This window comes from Phyllobates terribilis, unplaced genomic scaffold (genome assembly GCF_046119375.1).
Source record: "Phyllobates terribilis strain yellow unplaced genomic scaffold, ASM4611937v1 Scaffold_12__6_contigs__length_324123572, whole genome shotgun sequence".
Classification (NCBI taxonomy): domain Eukaryota; kingdom Metazoa; phylum Chordata; class Amphibia; order Anura; family Dendrobatidae; genus Phyllobates; species Phyllobates terribilis.
In genome coordinates this window covers 197,982,146-198,003,858 of record NW_027362772.1, presented here as the reverse complement: position 1 = coordinate 198,003,858, position 21,713 = coordinate 197,982,146, and the positions used below count along the sequence as shown (strand labels likewise).

Sequence of the window (21,713 nt, the reverse complement as noted above, 5' to 3'; positions counted from 1 at the left end):
AAAAGAAGAGGAGGAAGGCTCTGAAAAATTTGTCTCCAAAAGGCCCATGAGTTGGGCTGAATTTGATGGGAAACCCACTCAATGTTTAATGGACAAGGGGTCTCAGTTGATTGCTATGCCCAAAGAATACTTCCACGCTCACGTCCTTGCGATCGACTGGTCCAACAAGGGGCCAAATATTAAACTAGTAGCTGCCAACCAGCTCCCCATTCCAGTGGCTGGGGTGGTGTGGATGACTGTCCGTGTCATGTGCGGACGAGAATTAGGAAAGAAAGGGATTGTGTTGGTAAAAGGCCCGATAAGCTCCGGGCCCATAGTGACGTTGGGAATGAATATCCTGAAGGAAGTAGGGGAGTTCCTGATTGGTAAACCACAAACAGGCAACCGGAATCGCGTGATCAGGCGTCATGCTAGACGAAGGGTTTTTCAATAACTCATCCGAGTGAATCAGGTCCAGAAGTTACCAGACACCTCTCAGCTTCTTGGCAAAGTTATTATACCTCCGGAGGCTGCAACTCGACCAATTGGACAAACCATACTCACCCTCCCTATAAGGGTCTGTGTACCAATCGAGGGGGTGGAGGTGCAAATTGAGCCCATAGAAGGAGACAAAATCATCCCTGGGCTCCTGGTTGCCCAAACTCTCGCCACGGTGCGGCACGGGTTTGTGCCGGTACACTGCGTTAACCTGAGAGAAATAAATTTACAGTTGAACCCTCGGAAAGAAATCGCCTAGGTGAACGTAATGCCAGAGGATCTTCCTAAACCCGACTCCATTGAGTTGACATCCCTGGAAGGAGATCCATGGACCTTAACAGTGTCTCTCGTTACGAGAGTGAAAGAAGGTGGATCACACGTTGGTCGCTCTCTCTTGGAACAGATGAAGGCTGACCTTACAGAATTTTCCCCCGAGCAAGTAGAACAAATTGAGGGCCTACTGCAGCATTATCATGGGGTGTTCGCTTGTTATGAAGACGATTTCGGGTGCACTGAGGCTATCCGGCATAAGATCAATCCCTACGGAGGATTAGAGAGAGATACCGTCAGATTCCGCCGCAAATGTGTCAAGAAGTGAAAGACCTCTTGTCCCGTATGTTACAAAATACAGTGATTCCAGAAAGTCAGAGCCCTTGGGCCACACCCATTGTACTATGAAGCTCGGAAGAAGGATGGGACCTTGAGGTTCTCTGTAGATTACCGGCAGTTGAATGCTGGCACGGTGCGGGATTCCAATCCCCTGGTGCGGTTTGAAGAGTCCCTGTTTGCTTTACGAAAAGCTAAATATTTCTCCTCCCTCGATATCGCTAGCGGCTACTGGCAAGTTCCTATGGCCGATAAGGATCGGTCGAAGACAGCCTTCATCCTCCCCATGGGTTTATTCAAGTTCAACTGGATGCCCTTTGGAATAACTAACGCACTTGGAACGTTTCAAAATTTGATGGAGAGATGCCTTGGGGATCTCAATTTCGAAGAGACCTTAATCTATCTGGACATTGTAGTATTCTCCTCCACCTTCGAGGAACATCTCAGTAGGTTAGAACAAGTGCCAGAGAGGCTTCAAAAGCATGGGCTGATGATTAAACCTTGGAAATGTCACTTGTTCCAGAGGGAGACTGAATATTTGGGGCACACCGTCTCCAGTGCTGGGGTCCACCCCACACCTGAAAAAGTGTCGGCTGTACAGAAGTGGCCAATTCCAACTAATATAAGAAAGCTAAGAGATTTCCTGGGCCTGGCAGGTTACTATCAAAGATTCATCAAAGATTTTGCCAAAATAGCAACCCCGTTCCACGAGCTTCTGACAGGATCAGCTGGGGGACATAAACAACGGGCCATTCAGTGGTATGGATGTCCGAAGAGAATTCATTCAGATAAAGGGGCCTGCTTCCAAGGGAAGATAATCAAGGAAGTGCACCATCTCTACGGTATAGACAAATCCCGGACCATGTCATACCACCCACAGGGAAATGGAGCTTGCGAACGCTTCAATAGAACTCTGTTACAAATGCTACGGACACTGGAAGATCAGAAGATGAGGTGGCCTGAGTTTGTCTCCGAGCTGGTGTGGGTGTATAACAATTGGGTTCATGCGACCACTGAATACACACCCTACACATTACCGTTTGGGCGAGGTGATCGAGAAATTACCGAATTAGGACTATAGTTACCCAACTATCTGGGTTCGGGGCCATCGTCATCGACTTCAAATGATGAGAAGCTTGGTGGAACAGACATTTAAGAAGATAGAATACCCCATCAAAAGTTCATCACAGGAAGAACCCCTTCAGGAAGGAGAGTGGGAGTTACTATGAGCCAAGCGACCCAGGAATAAGTTTGAATACCGGTGGGAGGAAGTGCCATATCGAATTGTGAGGAGAGTCCACCCAAATAGCCCGGTTTATGAAGTTCGACCGGAAGGTGAAGAGAGTGCCCCGACTTGAGTGTTGTATAGAAATATGCTTTGTCCATGCCTTTCTGAGGCGGAAAAACGGGAGAAAGTGCTCCCCCTGAAGACCCCACTAGAAGTAGTTACTGAACCGGCGGTGACGAAGGGTCAATGTACCGATGGAACTACCGGGAACTGAATGACTGGAACCTCGGATCTCTCAGAAGAACCCCTATTGGGAGAACCGTGCAGGACAGAATGATCTAATGCCGTCATCCCTCCTAGGTGGTACACACAAGATGAGTTAGTCTGGATGCAAATCCAACAGAAGACTCACACACTTGTAAACTTCCCTCGCCCAGAGACTGGCAAGATAAAAGAAGGGAGGAATGTAAGACGACAAGACACTGTGGAACCACAACAGCGAGGGGGCATGGGACAGGGGAAGATTTTGATCAGGACTCCCGGGTACAGTGTTGTCAGGGAAACCAGCTCTGGAGAAAAACAACGTGTGTGCGAGTTCTGAGGTGATTCTGGCACAGAGGAGAGCCGGGAGGAGCGACAGCAGCATCCGGAGCTCCTGTCAGGAAGAACAGTGCCCAGCCCAGAAGCCGATGGTCAAGGTTCCCAGCTCAGACGTCGGGCATCGCAAAAGTGGATAGAGTGATGGGGAAAATGGGCAGCAAGTTGTGATAGAACAGAGTATTGCCAAGGCTTAAAAGGAATCTGTCACTCCCTGGGGCTTATCTGACCTACTAATATGAACATACAGGTGATAGAAATGTAAATCTATTCATACCTGAATGCCTCATATTAGAGGTCTTGTTGTTGTGAAATGTCTTTTTATTTAGTCTGGATACTGAAGTGTTCTAGTCCCGGGGCCCATAAGAAATCCCCGCCTCCTGTGTGAATTACAATCTTTCCCCCCTCCCCTGCATGTCACAGGGCCCTGTGATATACATTTGTGGCAGCCAAATCCCGAGCCTGCGCACTTCACTTTTTACAGAAGGCGGACTTCTTCCTACAGTCTTTGGTCATAGTATGCAGGGATCTTGTGCACAGGTGAGTCACTGTGACATGCAGGGGAGGGGCGAAACATTATAATTCACACAGGAGGCGGGGATTTCTTGCGGGACTGGAACACATCAGAAACTTGTAGGATTAAAGACATTTTACAGCAACCAGACCTCTAATATGGGCCATACAGGTAGGTATAAATTCACATTTCTATCACATGTGTGCCCATATTAGAGGTCAGATAAGTCCCAAGGGGGGGACAGATTCCCTTTAAAACATTGCCCCTTGTCCGGTATAGTTAATCTAGTTCCCCTTCCCTCCAGTAGATCATTTTAAACTACCAGCCCCTGAATTCTAGTGTATTCTCATCCTTCTGTTATGTGATTTCCTGCTTATTTGACTGTCAAACGTTGTAAAGACATTGTTACCGTATAATACGTGTTTTATAATTACAATTAGTTGTTAAATAAAAGAAATATACTGTTGTTCGCCTGTGTCTCGCTGCTGCAGTCCGGTATCTGCTCATACACCGTCAGGCTTCTCTGCAGCTTTTGATTATATGTAGATAAGTTATCATCCCCAGATCCATCCATATGAAAAACACTATAGCGGTTCAGAAAGAATGGGTTAAAAAACGATGGCAAACGGCTCAAAACGCTCATACAGGCATTTCCATATAACCAGTGCAGGTTAAACCACAAAAACAACCGCAGACTAACGCAAGGTATGAATTCGGGGAGAAGCCGCGCCTTGTTAATAAAGCTTTCCATGTTGTGGGTGCGGTAGAAGTGACGTCACGCTGAGGGCGGAAGCGGCGCAGTGTTGTGTAATGCTGCCAGGAATGTGTCTTTTTTTTCTCTTGTTCTACTTCCGGGGTCAAAGGGCGCAGGCTCTGGGGCGTATACTGCTGTTCGCTGGCCGTGTAGCGGAGACACCAGGAGGGAGGCCTCGGTCGAATGAGGAAACCTCCATTATTGGGAGGAGGGACGCCATCCTAGAGTGTGCAGCGGCCGCCGCGGGGAGCTCAGCGGAGAGGTGCGTGATGCTGCGGGCGCAGGGCAGCGGGACTGCTGTGACGTGTGCGGGCTGTGACATCTCTGCCAGTGCTGACACCCCGGCATCTCTGACGGTCGGTGCCATTGTGCACCTTGTGCCCCGCTCTGCCTGCTGCGTGCCTCTCTGCCCACAGCGGGCAGCAGCCGGGCTGGAGTAGTGCCGCTCCTGTGCCCCCGAGCTGCACGCTGGCATCTGTGCCAGTCCTGGGGGTGCGGTGGCCTGATCTCTGCTCCGTACTGCACCGAGCCTGCCCGGAGGAGGGCGGGGGGACTCTGCCCAGGCTGCCAGGGGGCTCTGTGGGCAACTCCTGTCAGGGGGCTGGGGCTGCAGGGTGGTGACTTCACAGTGGAATGGCGCTGTGGCGGGGCGGCGAGTCGAGCCTGTAGTGGAATGGCGCTGTGGCGGGGCGGCGAGTCGAGCCTGTAGTGGAATGGCGCTGTGGTGGGGCGGCGAGTCGAGCCTGTAGGGGAATGGCGCTGTGGTGGGGCGGCGAGTCGAGCCTGTAGGGGAATGGCGCTGTGGCAGGGCGGCGAGCCTGTAGGGGAATGGCGCTGTGGCGGGGCGGCGAGCCTGTAGGGGAATGGCGCTGTGGCGGCGAGCCTGTAGTGGAATGGTGCTGCTTCGGGGTGGCAAGCCTGTAGTGGAATGGTGCTGCGGCGGGGTGGCAAGCCTGTAGTGGAATGGTGCTGCGGCGGGGTGGCGAGCCTGTAGTGGATTGGCGGGACGGTGATGACGCAGTGGAATGGCGCTGCAGCAGATGGGAGATGTCACTGTAGATATGTGACTTCACATTACACCTGTAATTTTGTCCTAAATCGCAGCCCCTGGTTTCTGTTGCGGCCTCTAGATATTGTTTCCAGCAATTCATTGCTCAGCAGAATAAAGGTTCACAGGAAAGAGCAGCAGAGGACGACAAGTGTAGCTATGTTTCAGGGGTCATGCACCTCAGCTGACATGTTCCTGTATGTATGCTGTGTGTATGTTTGGGGGCTGTACTGCCAGGTACACAGCCCGGGGACGGAGCCGCTGCCTCTACAGCTGGTTACAACCATTCTACTGGACTGGCGGTACATCGGAAGGTTTAGACTTGGAGCAAATACTATAAGAAGTGAATGACTGTGGCTCCTGTAGTTTTCCAGATCAGGCGGCATAATGTCAGTTCTGCCTCCCCGTTCTTAGAATATTTCCCTATTTGATGTCAGTACGTGAGTTTTAAACTTTAGAGCTTTCTGGTTCACATATTATGTCCCCCAGCGGATCACGGTGGCCTGCTGATCCTGGGACCCTTCAATGATGGTGGATCGTCCTCTGATCCAGTCCTTGCATTGCGGTCTGAAATCTGAATGATTTGCATGGACATCTGTATGAGCCCTAAGTACATGTTCACACAGAGTTTTCTATGTGGATTTTAGCGTGAATTCTGCTACAAGATCCACAGAGACCGCTTAGCTTCTTTGTATAAGCTCCTCATGTAATTTAAAATATATTTAAGCTTTTTTTGTAAAGATTTTCCAGCCATAAAAATCCTCATCTAAGTACTTGGTTCGAACAAACCCTTAACGGTTGTCCGTTACTGGATGTGCCCTGATTAATGGGCCCAGGTTAAAAACAAATCTAAAATGATAAATGAATACTCCCTTTCCGTTCTCTGCCCATCGGCCGTTCATCAGCTGCAGAGTTCTTCTGTCTGAGCAGAATAAACCCTGTTTCTTCCACTTGCACAATATGTGCACACGGTGGTGGGGAGGGCGCCTTCTACAGGTGCATATCCTTTTTTTTTTATTCTAATGTGTTTAACCTCTCTCGGCTGATTAGTAAGTTACTGTCCAGTAGTGGAAACCCCTTTCAAGGAGTTTGTCTTCCTACAAGCATGTAGGCCAGTGTAGGACATTGTCTTTACCTTCATTTCTGACTACATCTGTAGTTGATTTTTGCTGCCCAAACTGCGGACAGTGTGAATCACATCTGGCTGCACAATTTCAGCCCGTTAAATTATTCTCTGAAATGCTCCAGGTGATTGACAGCTCGCTCCTTATGTACGTGCTAGGGCGGGACCTGTGAAACGCCTGTAGCGGTGCTGGGATGAGCCGACCGGTGCAGCGCAGGATTGGTCTGGTCTCCAGCTACGGTTCCCAAGCAGATCTTCAAAGTATTTCTGAGAACAGTATATCTGGCTGCGGTGGTGCCACCAGGCAGAGATTTGTGCTGCCAGCAGGAATCGCCTGACAGGTCCCCTTCAAGCCATTTTCCGTCTCGGGCTAGCACCTTTTTGGTGCTATTGGGCCGGCCCTGTGACTAATCCTCGCTTATCAGAAATTACGTGATGGTTGTCTGAGACCACTGGAAGCAATACACCTTAATGTTGACTTTTTAGATGCCTCTATTCTTATACTTTCCCTGGGGCGGCCATATACTTCCTTTCGGTGTATTGTTGTACATGTGCTGTATGGCAGCTGCAATGAATGGCAGAGAAATGACATAAATCTGATAGATTAGTACAGCCCCTCCAGCAGGGGTGCGGAGTCTGCCAGCTCAGCGCCACATACTGGCTGAGATGTCATTCTGTGCGGGCCCCGGACATTCGGTCAGCACATGCTGGTGGTGGGTGTCCCATGTGTATGAGGACTGGTCAGTCACTAATGGTGCCTCACATTTTGATGATACTCATTTACAATAGTGGCACCGTACAGCTTTGTATCCACAGCTAGATAAGAACCCATTTTGTTGGTCTCCTTGGTAACGCTGAAGCTTTTCATCTATATTTGATGGTATATTAGGTCATGGAAAGGCAGATATAAAATGAATGTGCAGCAAGGGGCTCAAAAGTGAGTAATGGTGTGGGTCAATGTTTCCTATATATTTCCTGTATCTCAGTCTCTGAGGACGGACCATCATGCACAAACTGGCTGCAGGTCCCCTGAACCAAACCTGATGGCCTCATGGCCATATATGAGGCTGTCATGCGAGAGACCTGTGGCGAGTCCGTCCATGGTGGTCCATACTCGGACCATGAGCCAGGAACATCCAAAGCAGGCCTTAAGATGGTCATATAGCTTCAGTAGTGTTTGGCCGAGCGCTTGTTCATCTGATGGCACTTCCTCACAACATCTCTGTACACATGCATGATCAGTTCAGCCGAGCATGCAAGTGTTCTCAAGAAAAGCGGCTTAGCTCCAATAGGAATGAAGGCATCTGTGATGATACTCAGTGTACCTGATCCTTTTTTCCCCAACATCATTTAGAGCAGTGTTCCCCCCCCAACTCCAGTCCTCCAGGTCCACCAACAGGCCATTCTTTCAGGATTTTCTTAGTATTGCTCAGGTGATGGGATTATTGCCTGTGCAGCTGATGGAATTATCACCTGTATAATACTGAGGAAATCCTGAAAGCATGGCCTGTTGGTGGGCCTGGAGGACTGGAGTTGGGGAACCCTGATTTAGACTACTGTCTGGAGGACCTCATAAATATAAGATGGCCATCTGCTCCCGCCAATATCTGCATGTTTGGATGACTTTCCTTTAAATTGTATGGGAACCCTAAAGGGATGCGGCCACTTGATTTTGATGTGTTGTGTGCACGATTTCGTAGAACTAATGTATATGTCCGGGCTAGAAAGTCTTAGAATCCTTCAGAATTTTCCACTTTTTGAATAAATGTAATTACTTAAAATTATCAGATTTTCATCCAAATCCTGAATGTAGATAGAGCCAAATCACACAAAGGAGTCAAAAATATTAGACTTCGACGTTTTTTAAATGAGGACAGAGATACAATATCACATGTCTGTGAGTGGCAAAAGTATGTGAACCTTTTCTTTTAGTATCTGGTGTGACCATCCCCTCCCTGGTGCAGCAATAACTGCAGCTAAACGCTTCTGGTAATTATTAGTCCTGCACATCATCTTGGAGGAATTTTAGCCCATTATTCCCTACAAAAGGGCTTCAACGCTATTATATTGGTGTTTTTTCTCCCTTGATCTGCTAACTTCAAGCTCTTCCACAACATTTCTGTAGGAATAACATCAGGACTTTAACTTTTTTCTTTTTTAACCATTCTTCTGTAGAAAGTTTTTTGTGCTTTGGGTCGTTGTCTTGCTGCATGACCCACATTCTCTTGAGATTCAGACCATGGACAGATGTCCTGACATTTTACTTCAGAAACTGATGAAAAAAAATTAAAATTCATTGTTCTGTCAGTGGTGGCAAGCTGTCCTGCCCTAGATTCAGCAAAATAGGCCCGAACCATGAGACCACCACCATCTCTGTGTCACAGATGGTATGAGGTTTTTATGCTGTGATGCAGTGTTTTTTTTCATAACACTTCTCATTTTTATTTATTTTTAATGCAGCTTTGATTCCATGGCTTACAATCTACAATTGGGAAGGAGACAGGAGGTTGGAGCAGTGTCAGCAGTCATTGCAGGTTATAGACTTTCCTGAAGACATGAGTTTACAGGTTGTGCCTGAAGGTTACAAATGTGGGAGACAATTATACATGCGGAGGCACTGAATTAGAGGATGAGGTATCAGGGCTGCGGAGTCAGTAAGCCAAACCTACAACTCCTCAATTTCCCTGACTCTCAACTCCACAGCGCTGCCTCACTACTGATCATGTACATAAAGTGCAGCACAGATTCATCTCACTAAAAGCCGAGATCCTTAGATCAGGAACAGAACAGATATTTATAGAACATTTCATAACTTTCCCAAATTCTTATGGAATAATTTACAGCACATCATGTACTTTACTGCTGTACCAATTCATTATATATTGTCAGAGTTGGTCTATTTGATACTGACTACAACTCCACCAAAATGGGCACCGACTCTGACTACTCATCCCTGTGAGGTATAACCAGCGGGAAGTCTTGGAGGTGATTGGGTGAGGAACATGTGAGCGTGGAGTAGAGATAGAGGTCTTGTGAGGACCAGAGATTAGGTGTGGGGAGGTATCGCTAGATAAGTTTGGAGATGTATGTAGGACACAGATTATGGACAGCCTTGTAAGTCATTGTTAGTAGTTTGAACTGGATTTGTCAAGGAATTGGAAGCCAAGGAAGGGATTGGCGGAGGAGTAGCTATGTGATAGTGGATTAATTAGGCAGCGGAGTTAGACACAGACTGTAGAGTTGAGTTGCGAGAGTGTTAGATGAGAGGCAACAGGAGGATGTTGCAATAGTGAGGCGTGAGATGAGGGCATGTATTAACATTTTAGTACATTTGGTATTGAAAAAATGATTAATTCTGGAAATATTTTTGAGTTTGAGGTGGTAAGGTCTTGGATGTTTGGTTTGAATGACTGGGCAGAGTCAAAAGTGAGACCAAGGCAGCGAACTTGTAATACAGGAGAAGGCGTGATCTCATTTATAGTGATGGATGGGTCTGGTAGGGGAGTTAAAGGGAATCTCACCCCCTGGGCGATACCAGACCTCTACTATGGCCATACAGATGATAGAAAAGTAAATCTATACATACCTGTATGGCCCATAGCAGAGGTCTGAATGCAGAGAAAAGCACTTTAATCAATTCTTTTTTCCACAGGCTTGGCATCCGGGGGACGGGAAGAAATCCCTGCATATGTGCTTATTATTCCCCTAAATCTCTTCGCCTCTGCTTAATTATCATATCCCCCCCCTGCCCTGTATGTCACAGGGTCCTGTGACAGGCCCTATGACGTGCACTGTGCTCCCTGACTTCCGGGCATGCACAAAGCGCCGCTCACATAGAGCACGCTGTACTTCATCCCAGCCCCGTCTGTGCACTGCACTGCAGGGTTCTATTGTGCAGGCGCCGTGGGGGGTGGGTCACTGTCACTTTCTGGCGCCTGCACAATAGAAACTTGTGGCACAGTGCACAGGCAGACGGGGCCGGGATGAAGCAAAGCACGCTCTGTGAGCGGTGCTTTGTGCATGCCCGGAAGTCAGGGAGCACAGTGCACGTCATAGGACCCTGTGACGTGCGGCTGAGGGGGGGGGATATGATAATTAAGCAGAGAGGTGGGGATTTAGGGGAATAATAAGCACATAGGCAGGGATTTCTTCCCGTCCCCCGGACACCAAACCTGTGGGAAAAAGAATTGATTAAAGTGCTTTTCTCTGCAATCAGACCTCTACTATGGGCCATACAGGTATGTATAGATTTACTTTTCTATACCCTGTTAGGCCATAGGAGAGGTCTGATATTGCCCACAGGGTGACAGATTCCCTTTAAAGAAGTTGTCCACTACTCGGACAACCCCTTTTAATACCCCTCGCTTGGCCCTGATAAAATAAAAAAAAAAAGCTTATACTCTCCTCCCGTGCTGGTACCATTCCAGCGGTCTCGGCACTCGCATTCCCGGGGCTGCCGTGCTTTTATTGTGACACGTGACACTGGCATCACGGTCTCTGCCTTCATTCATTTACGTAATTAACAGGAGCTGAGAATGAAGCTCTACAGCAAGCTGCTCCGGAGCTGCGCTCCGTGACATGACACCGCTCCTGAGATCTGGAGCTGCTCGCTGCAGCGCTTCATTCTCCCCAGGTCCCCTGCTGATCGGTCACATGGATTACAGCAGGGGACACTTCGGACAGGTGAGTATAAGGATTTTTTATTTTATTCTTTTATTTTTACACAGATGGACACTGCAGGAGCAGACTACTACTACCCTCATCACTGTCCCAGCTGGTGCTGATCACAGCGCCAGCAGGGAACCATGAGGAGGGCCGCGTTCAGCACCCGGCCCTTGGGAACAGCGCTAACTGTAGCACTGATTCCCAGGCGCTGGTCTGTGTGATCCTGATGTGGAACACGGTTGCCACACGTGTGACACACACGGGACATGGATACCTGTTTTTCTGGTACCGGAGATATACGGACGTGTGAAACCGGCCTAAGACAGCGCAGCAAGGAGAGGCTGTGTCAGAGGGTGTTAGCCGTATTTCTGTGTGACCTAGAAAGGATAGATTACTAGAAGCAAAGACTCAATTTAAAACAAAAAGGCTCTATTTTGGTTTCATCTGTCCACAACACATTGCAATAGCCATCTGGCTTGTTCATGTGGTCTCTTGCAAAGTGCAGCCGGGCAGCAATGCTTTTTTATTTATTTTTTTTTTTACTGTACCTACTTTCTTCTTGCAATCCTGCAATGCACACTATTGTAGTCATTTGATGATACTCATGAATATTAACATTAGCTAATGTGAGAGACCTTTAGTTGCTTAGAGGTTTCCTTGGGTTCCTTTGTGACTTCACGGACTATTATTTAACTTTGAGTGATCTTTGTTGATCAGCCACTCCTATTATAGTATTGCAATTCCATCCTTTCTGCTTAATCTGTCTGACTATGGATTGGTGGATTCCAAACTTTTTAAAGATGGTTTTGTAACCTTTTACTGACCTTGTGAGCATCAAGAACTCTTCTTCTGAGTTCCTCAGAAATCTTCTTTCTTGATGTCATTATACACTACCGCAAACATGTGTTGTGAAGATCACACTTTTATAGAAACCTGTTCTTTAAATAAAACTGTCCGCCCACTCGCTCCTTATTATCATCTCATTGATTGAAAACACCAGACTATTACCCTTTAAAATTTTCTGCTAATCTGAAGGCTTAATTCAGATGTCCGTCATTTTTCTCATACATAAATACACATACCCTTGTTTAGCAGTATTTTTGATCTGATTTTCTTCAGTATTTGGTCTCAAAACTGATGGTAAAAACGATCAGTGATTTATGGTTCCCAACAGATCTTCAAAGTAAAAAAAATTGTGTTGCCATTTTCTAGGACACAACCTTTTTATTTTTCTGTCATTTGAGATGTATGAGAGCTTGTAAAGTACCATAAAAAATGCCGGAATGATCATGTTTTCTTTTTGTAACCTCACCTCCACAAAAAATGCTGTAAGCTTAAAAAGTTGTATGTTCTAATAAAATAAGCCCTCATACAGGTCAGATGACAGAAAACTACAAATGTTATGGTTCCTAGGAAGTGACAACACAAGACAATTTTTTTTTAAAGGTGTAAACTTTTTAAAACTGCATTAATATAAAAGTGTTTTTTTTTTTTTTTTTAGAATCCTTATTTAGAGTTTTGGACCCCTTCGGCTATGTGCACATGATCCAGACGTAGCGGCGATTTGGATGCAGTATATTTTTTCTGCGTTCTATTGAATGAAGGTAAATCTGCATTTGTTCACTGAACCATGTGGATTTACCGCATTCAATACTTTTTTAGTGGTAAAACTTCTGTTGCGGAGACTAGCGACTCCGCAAGAGAAATTGACATGCTGTGGTCCTGAAAGACGCGCCGCATGTCAGTATCCACAAGTGATCCGCAGGTGCACAGATACGCATAGTGGACATGGGATTTCTAGACATCCATCCACTATGCTGTAATATGTGGACACTGCGGGTATGACGCTGTATAAACACACAGCGGCTCCTGATCGTGGGCGCACAATGAGTATGTGTTACGTTTTTGATGCTGCAGCATTTTTGCACCAATTGGCTACATTGGGTTGCTAGCAGTTTTTAGTGTTTTTTCTTTTCAGCGTGCGTTTCTTCTTCTTTGTATGTCATGTTACTTTAAAGCTGCTGTGCTTAAGTTACTTCTTAAAACTTGACTCATAAAGCCATGTGCAGATTACATGCATTTTAATTGCGTTTCTAATGTGGAAACACAAGAATGCATTTGTGCTTTTTATCTGCAGGTTTTCCTCATCTCATTGAACTCTATTAGGAGAATCTGCAAATAACATATATATTTACCTCAAGGGAGAAGGACATGTGGTGGATTTCAAAATTGTACCAAAAATCTGTTTCCACAACGTCCAAAGCAGAGTGGGCGTGAGACTTCTGTGTATCGCATCCGCTCTGCTGGGACTGTAAATCGCTGCAATTTTTACACTCAGAAATGTGCATCAGAAAAACCACACCGAATATCATCATGGGAACATAGTGTAAGTCGGTAAGGCTGCTGCAGTATTTGGGACACTATTGGGCCAATTTATTAATCTGTTTACACCCAAATTCTGCTGTTAACTTAAGGCACGATATTTCTGCTCTTGGAAGTAGCACAATTATTGTGACATTTGGCGTTTACACGCCATTCTCAGACAGATTTACCAATATGGGAGTAGCATGGGTGGGACATGGCTACACTCACTCGTAAAGATCATGAAAAGTGACACCACTTACACCAGAGATAACTCCAGTCTGAGACTGGAGTACATTTCTGGCGGCGGCACACATCCGTTAAGAAAGGTGCCTAATTCTTTAAGGGCCATGCGCCTTTTAATGACTTGGGCTCATCATACTCCTGTGAGCCCCTTCATTAAGAAAAGCATGCACAATGCCAGTCTTAATGAGTCTGCCGCTAGGAGTGCCCCCCGTTAGTAAGGGTAGCAGGCCTTTGTTGTTTGCTATAGCCGGTTTTTCTACGCACCAGCTTGTCTTTGCTATAAATTCTTGTATCTGTTGCATTCGGTTGACTATTGAATAATGTCCCTGTGAGTGTAGAGGTGGTGCAGACTTGCATTGGTGCGAGGAGAAAAAAAAATGTTTTACAAAGTTTTCCTCTATAGTGTGAAACATTGGAATGCGAAGGTGTTATGCCATTTGGGAGGGTGGTTTAGATCGCCTTTGTATGGCCCCAGTGTATGTGTTATATGAGATGCCCACCTAAGGATAACAGCACAGAGTTTTTCTAGTTTTTGGAACAGCATCTCAGTGGAAACTTTCCAAATCTCAAAAGTCCTCAAAACCTTACAGTTTTTGCTCTTTCTGCTCCAGAAACTCAGCAAAAAAGGTTCGGTGTGCACATAGCCTAGAGCCAACTTCTCATACCTGTGATTCAGTCTGAGTACGGATAAAGGTTTAGTCTGGCCAGAAGTCTGACTTGAGCTCCGTTGCGTTTGGCTCAGGAGAGCGGTTGCCAGTCCAGAAATCGCAGTCTAGTCGGACAGAGAATCAAGGATGTGAGAAGCCGGCTGAAGAGTGTAGTGTAAATTCCCAAAAGATGGGGGAATTGGTGGTCTGTCACAGGGGGATCTGCTGTAGATGGGGAGGTGCTGGAGAGGTTTTCATGTACTCACAGATGACCTACAAGGCAGCTTCTCGTTTCCTATGTTGTGTACATGTGTATATCTATAGATGTGCATGTAATGTAGACATTGTGCTTCCCATTGTAAATCCTAATGTTCACGGCAGCTGAATTGTTCATTCTCCGGGCGCTGACTGACGACTCCTGAGTGATTTATGGTGTTCTTCATTTATGTAGGAGGTCCATTATCTCTCGCTTTGCTCCTGCTATTAGACATGTTGTTGACTACAGTCTGCAGCACGTTCAGTCAGCGAGCCAACGTCAGATAAGCCAGTTATACACCGGTGTTTCCGTGCACATCTGTAGGATCACGTATTTAATGCCTGTCTATGGGGTTTCACACTGAGTGTATATGCTATTAGCTGTTCTCTGACTGAGGCCATGTTAAAACTCAAATGCACATATGGTCTGGCAGTGGGAAATAGAATGGTGCACACACCGAGGAATGGTAAAGCTCTCCTGACCTGAGATGGTAGTCTGCCCACCTACTAACTACGTACATACAACCAAGCAATGTGAACTGAAGTCTAAGATGGTACACATGCAAGAAATAGGAGCATGTTCAGACTAGCAAAAAGATACAAAACCTACAAAAGACAAAAAAATATATCACATACCCTACCATTATTATATATAACTGTAAAGCAAAGTTGCATATGAAATATAGGGTACTTGCATGCATGCATGCATACATACATATTCAGATCAGCTGGTGTGCATGTGTGGTTGGCCCACCTGCTACATACATACAGTACAGACCAAAAGTTTGGACGCACCTTCTCATTTATAGATTTTTCTACATTTTCATGACTATGAAAATTGTCCATTCACACTGAAGGCATCAAAACTATGAATTAACACATGTGGAATTATATACTTAACAAAAAAGTGTGAAACAACTGAAAATATGTCTTATATTCTAGGTTCTTCAAAGTAGCCACCTTTTGCTTTGATGACTGCTTTGCACAGTCTTGGCTTTCTCTTGATGAGCTTCAAGAGGTAGTCACTGGAAATGGTTTTCACTTCACAGGTGTGCCCTGTCAGGTTTAATAAGTTGGATTTCTTGCCTTATAAATGGGGTTTGGACCATCAGTTGTGTTGTGCAGAAGTCAGGTAGATACACAGGTGATAGTCCTACTGAATAGACTGTTAGCTGCTTTTTTCTTGCCATAATACAAATTCTAAGTAAAGAAAAACGAGTGGCCATCATCACATTAAGAAATGAAGGACAGTCAGTCCGAAAAATTGGGCAAACTTTGAAAGTGTCCCGAAGTGCAGTTGCAAAAACCATCAAGCGCTACAAAGAAACTGGCTCACATGAGGAGCGCCCCAGGAAAGGAAGACCAAGAGTCACCTCTGCTTCTGAGGATAAGTTTATCCGAGTCACCAGCCTCAGAAATCGCAGGTTAACAGCAGCTCAGATTAGAGACCAGGTCAATGCCACACAGAGTTCTAGCAGCAGACACATCTCTTCAACAACTGTTAAGAGGAGACTTTGTGCAGCAGCCCTTCATGGTAAAATAGCTGCTAGGAAACCACTGCTAAGGACAGGCAACAAGCAGAAGAGACTTGTTTGGGCTAAAGAACACAAGGTATGGACATTAGACCAGTGGAAATCTGTGCTTTGGTCTGAGGAGTCCAAATTTGAGATCTTTGGTTCCAACCACCAGGTCTTTGTGCGACTCAGAAAAGGTGAACGGATGGAATCTACATGCCTGGTTCCCACCGTGAAGCATGGTGAAGCATGGAGGAGGAGGTGTGATGGTGTGGGGGTGCTTTGATGGTGACACTGTTGTGGATTTATTCAAAATTGAAGGCATACTGAACCAGCATGGCTACCACAGCATCTTGCAGCGGCATGCTATTCCAATCGGTTTGCATTTAGTTGGACCATCATTTATTTTTCAACAGGACAGTGACCCCAAACACACCTCCAGGCTGTGTAAGGGCTATTTGACCCAGAAGGAGAGTGGACCTGGCCTCCACAGTCACCAGACCTGAACCCAATCGAGATGGTTTGGGGTGAGCTGGACCGCAGAGTGAAGGCAAAAGGGCCATCAAGTGCTAAGCATCTCTGGGAACTCCTTCAAGATTGTTGGAAGACCATTTCTGGTGACTACCTCTTGAAGCTCATCAAGAGAATGCCAAGAGTGTGCAAAGCAGTCATCAAAGCAAAAGGTGGCTACTTTGAAGAACCTAGAATATAAGACATATTTGCGGTTGTTTCACACATTTTTGTTAAGTATATAATTCCACATGTGTTAATTCATAGTTTTGATGCCTTCAGTGTGAATGGACAATTTTCATAGTCCTGAAAATACATAAAAATCTTTAAATGAGAAGGTGTCCAAACTTTTAGTCTGTACTGTACATACATACATACATGTTCACATCAGCTGCTGTACATGTGTGGTCGGCCCACCTGCCACATACATGCATGTTCACATCAGCTGGTGTACATGTGTTTTCTTTTATGAAGAGCGCAGGGTCAGCCCCTGCTATATCCCGTCTGCGTATCTACCGGGCTACAAAAGGATTGAAAACGCCTGATCCTTCCTTTCGCTCCAACATCATCAGTCAGGTCCTAGTGAGGATTTCCCACACGTACGATGGTCGGTGGGCCATCACTGCTCTGAAATGTATGGGCACCAGCCAAATAGTCTGAGCTTTTCCAAAGCCTTGAGCTTTATATTGCTTCATCTGTGCAGGCAGTTGGGAGGTCCTGCACCCATTAGCTGGTTAGCCAGGCTCCCAGCATTGTGACTAATGTGTATGTGTGCCTTCACCACCTTGAGATTTTCCATTTTTTCTTTTTTTGCTCCCCTTCTACCCAGAGCCATAACTTATTTTATTTTTTTTGTCAGTATGGCCATGTGAGAGTTTGTTTTTTGTGGGATGAGTTGTACTTTTGAATGACACCATTGGTTTTACCATTTTATGAACTGGAAAATGGAATAAAACTCCCAAGTACGATGAATTTATCTATTTTTTTTTTTTTTGCCATTTTCAATAAATGCTAAAACTGTCCTTCCATTATGATTCTCCAGGTCATTACGAGTTTGCAGACACCAAACATGTATAGGTTCTTTTTGATTTAAGTGGTGAAAAAAATACGAAGTTTGTAAAAATGTAAATGGCGCCATTTTCCGAGACCTGTAACGTCTCCATTTTTCTGGATCTGGGTCCGGGTAAGAGCTTATTTTTTGCAAGCCAAGCTTACATTTTTATTGATACCATTTTGGGGTAGATACGATGTTTTGATCGCCAGTTATTGCAATGTTGTGGCAACCAAAAAATGTAATTGTGGCATTTTGATTTTTTTTCTTATTATTCTATTTACTAATCAGATTATTTCTTTTTACATATTGATAGATCAAGTGATTCTGAACGCAGTGATACCAAATGTGTATATTTGTTTTTTGTTTTTTTTTAATTGTTTTATTTTGAATGGGGCAAAAGGGTCGTGATTTAAACTTTTTTTTTTTTTTTAATATTTCACTTTTCATTGGCTTCAATAGTCTCTATGGGAGACTAGAAGCTGCGATCATCTGATCGCCTGTGCTACACATAGCAGGGCTTCAGCCCTGCTCTGTGTAACAAAAATGCTCATCTGCTATGAGTGCTGGCCACTGGGCAGCGCTCATAGCAGTTCGGCTATGACAACCACAGGGGTCTTCTGCCGACCCTGGGTTGTTATGTCAACCCATCATGTGACGGGTGCAACAATGGGCGGCTTTTATGACATGCTTTCGGTGTGGCCATGTTAAATGCTGCTGTTGGATTTTGAGGGGGAGACGACCTATGACATACTCATACGCCCAAGATCGTAAAGGGGTTAAGGAGTCTTGTTTGTTCCCCCATGATAACACCACAAGAGAGGGGATCTGCCCACCAATGACAGGAAACCTACAGGCTTAAAAGGGGCGGTCCTCCCTCTCGCCTCAGTTTTGGTTTCCTGTCCTTAATGGGAATAACCTTTCATGCTTACCTGAAGATCATGATGCCTTGCCTGGCTGGCCAGGTTCTAGTGCGGATGCCTTCTCCATTCCGGCTGGTTCAGGTAGTTAGTGTCACGGTGGACTCAAGGGGGTCTGCACCGTGTGCGCGTGGCCCGGGAGCTGCTCTCCCTGCCTGGGAGGAGAAAATCCGGCGCAGCCCAGCCACCCCTGCTGACCCGGAGCTCGTCACGAGGCTGTCTGTGTTCTCCCTGACCCCCCCCCCCCCCAGGCCGGTAACGCGGGACGCAGGTCCGGAGGCATGGCCTCGGCTGAGGCACCTCCGGGGATGGGTCTGCATCCTCCAAAGCCCTTGCAAGTGACAGCAGTGTCTGTCTGCGGCAGTATACCAGGAAGAAGCCCCTTGAGCGCGTCGGCAGGGGCAGAGGGGTGGGGTTTGGGACGCTGTCACATGACCCGGAAGACTTCAGTGCCTGGTATATGATTAGCCGGGTCCACTGTGGGAGTGCTTCCTGTTCGTCTGCCATGAGTATGGATGTGCAGGCAGAGCACGTGCAGCAGGAGCACAAGCAACAAGAGCAGCTCCGGCATCAGCTGCTTTCTGCGAAGCACCACGAGGGCTCGGCAAACCGTCGCCCTTGCTCTGGCAGTCGGAGCGACCAATTTGGAGTCATGCCTGGGGGCAGCCAGTGGAGCTCCATCAGACGGGAAGATTCGGCAGCCTCTAGGGAAGAACCCTTGGCTGCGAAAGATCTTTTGTCCATCCCGGTACTAACCTGTTGGTGGGACAAGTGATCTTCGTGAAAGTTCACTGGGTAATAGGAAAAGAAGGGGGCGCTATCTTTCAGGGGAAGTGCGCCTCAAAAGTAAAGCCCAAGGAGTGCGATTTATGTAGAGTCCCATTACCAGACACCTACCCCAAGAGGCTTGTCAGTCATGTATTAAAGAAATGGTGACTGAAGAGACCCCCCCCCCACCACCACCCCCCCCAACCTGTCAACGGAGTTAAAAATCCCTTGTTAAATCGGAAATCTCTAAAGCCCTCGCAAGCAGAAAAAGTCTGGTGGGCTCCCCTTCAGACAGTTCCCCGGCTTCAGAGGCTGAGGTTAGCTCAGGGGCTTCATCTGAGTCAGCATCCTCTTCAGACAAAGGCTCAAGTCACCATTGCTTTCCCCTGAATGAGGTGGACGCCTTAGTGAAAGCAGTCGGCTCTACAATGGGCATTGTGAATATGAGGATGGAGAGATCGGTACAGGACCTGATGTTTAGGGGCCTGGACCAGAGAAAGAGGAGATGCTTTCCATTGGTTGATAAAGTCCATGGGTTAGTGCAGAAGGAGTGGAAAAGGCCAGAGAAAAAGGGTTCCTTTCCACCTTTGCTTAAAGGAAAGTATCCCTTCGACGAATCATCTTCCTCTTTGCGGGATAAACCCCCAAAGCTGGACGCTGCCATTGCCAAGGCCTCTAAGTCATCCTCTTTACCATTTGATGACATAGGAGCTCTAAAGAACCCGCTTGATAGAAAGGTGGATGCCTTCCTCAAGGGGGCTTGGGAGACGGCTGCAGGAACCCTAAGAACGGCGGTAGCATTAACGTGTACCTCCAGATCTCTCATGGTCTGGCTGCAACAGTTGGAGACCCAGCTAAAGACTAAGGATATCCTTCCTAAAAACCTATCTAACTTCCCTTTAATCCAGGGCGCAGCGGCCTTCTTGGCAGATGCCTCTGCAGATGCGGTGAGGTTAGCGGCCAGGTCAGCGGCCTTGTCCAACGTGGCTCGCAGGGCCTTATGGCTAAAATGTTGGCCGGGGAATCTCCAAGCTAAGGCGAGACTTTGCTCCATCCCTTGTGAGGGGGGTTATCTTCTGGCTCGTCAATGGAAATACTGGAAAAGGCAGGGGACACTAAAAAAGGCTTTCCTTCAGTTTCCATGCCATCATATAAGCGTTCTTTCCAGAAGAAAAAATTCGTCCAGAGAAAGTCAGCTAAAGAACAGGATAGATACGAGCTCCACAGGGGGAAAGGTAGAGGGCTATTATTTGGTCCCTCCTTCCAGGGACCCTGGAAGAAAGGACAATGACTCGTTCCCCAGGTGGGGGGGAAGGCTGTCATCCTTTTTTTCCCATCTGGGAACGTATTTCCAACAGTAGTTGGATCCTAGGTCTGGTCAAATCGGGGTTAAGATTGGATTTCCAATATGCACCCCCACAGAGAGTTATGGTAACCCCCTCTCGTTCCTCCCCCGTGCAGCAGTTAGCACTGGAATCAGAAGTCCAGGAACTCATACTGAAGTCTGTCTTGCGGGAGGTTCCGGGTCCAGAAAAAGAGAAGGGGTTCTACTCCCCTCTCTTTTTGATCTCAAAGCCCGATGGTTCCTTTAGAACGATTATAAATTTGAAAGCCCTAAATAAGTATTTGAGAGTGCCTTCGTTTAAAACGGAGTCTTTAAATTCCACAATAAAACTTATTTTTCATGAGTGTTACATGGCGATCCTGGACCTTAAGGATGCATATTACTACATACCCATTCATGAGGGATATCAGAAATACCTCAGGGTGGCAGTTAGATTACAGAGCGTAGTAAGACACTTCCAGTATACGGCCATTCCTTTTGGTCAGGCGGTTGCTCCTAGAATTTTTACCAAGGTTATGGCACCTCTTCGGGAGAAAGATGTGCTCATCATTCCCTACCTGGATGATCTCCTAGTGGTGGGAAATTCCTTCCTTCATTGTAGTACACATTTGGAGCAAGTAACAGTCCCTCTGAAAGACCTTGGTTGGTTACTAAACTTCCAAAAATCTAGACTTATGCCCATGAAGACCCAGCAGTATGTGGGTGTCGTGCTGGACTCAAGGCTACAGGAGTCCTGTCTTCCAGACTCAAAGATTAGGAAGATCCAGGTGGAGGCGGCTATTCAGAACCTATCCATATCTCTCAGAAGGGCAATGTCCCTGTTGGGAACTTTAACCTCATGTTTCCCAGCAGTTTTATGGGCACAGTACCATTCTAGGACCCTGCAGTGGGAGGTTCTGCACAATGAGTTTGTCCTCAGGGGGCATCTGGATGCAAGTACCACAGGTTGGGGAGCCCATCTAGGGGAAGATATAATCCAGGGTGTCTAACATTAGAGGAAAGATTTCTTTCATCCCTTGACCAAAGAGTTGTTAGCTGTGGAACGAGCTGTAAGCGGCTTCCTTGTGTCCTTGCAGGGCCAGGA

General features: G+C 46.5%; 1 protein-coding gene across 9 annotated transcripts in view; it reads left to right on the top strand.

The window, feature by feature from the left end:
* Positions 1-3,442: 3,442 nt before the first annotated feature.
* The window catches only part of LOC141172403 (epsin-1-like), a 141,651-nt gene continuing 123,380 nt past the window's right edge, over positions 3,443-21,713 (top strand). For 7 of the 9 annotated variants that reach the window (XM_073656583.1, XM_073656580.1, XM_073656578.1 and 4 more), the window contains exon 1: positions 4,244-4,438. The gene's annotated coding sequence lies outside the window, so the exon portion shown is untranslated. Of the gene's footprint in view, positions 3,594-4,243; positions 4,439-21,713 lie in introns of those variants that run through there. The other 2 variants (XM_073656576.1, XM_073656582.1) reach the window with 2 other exon arrangements.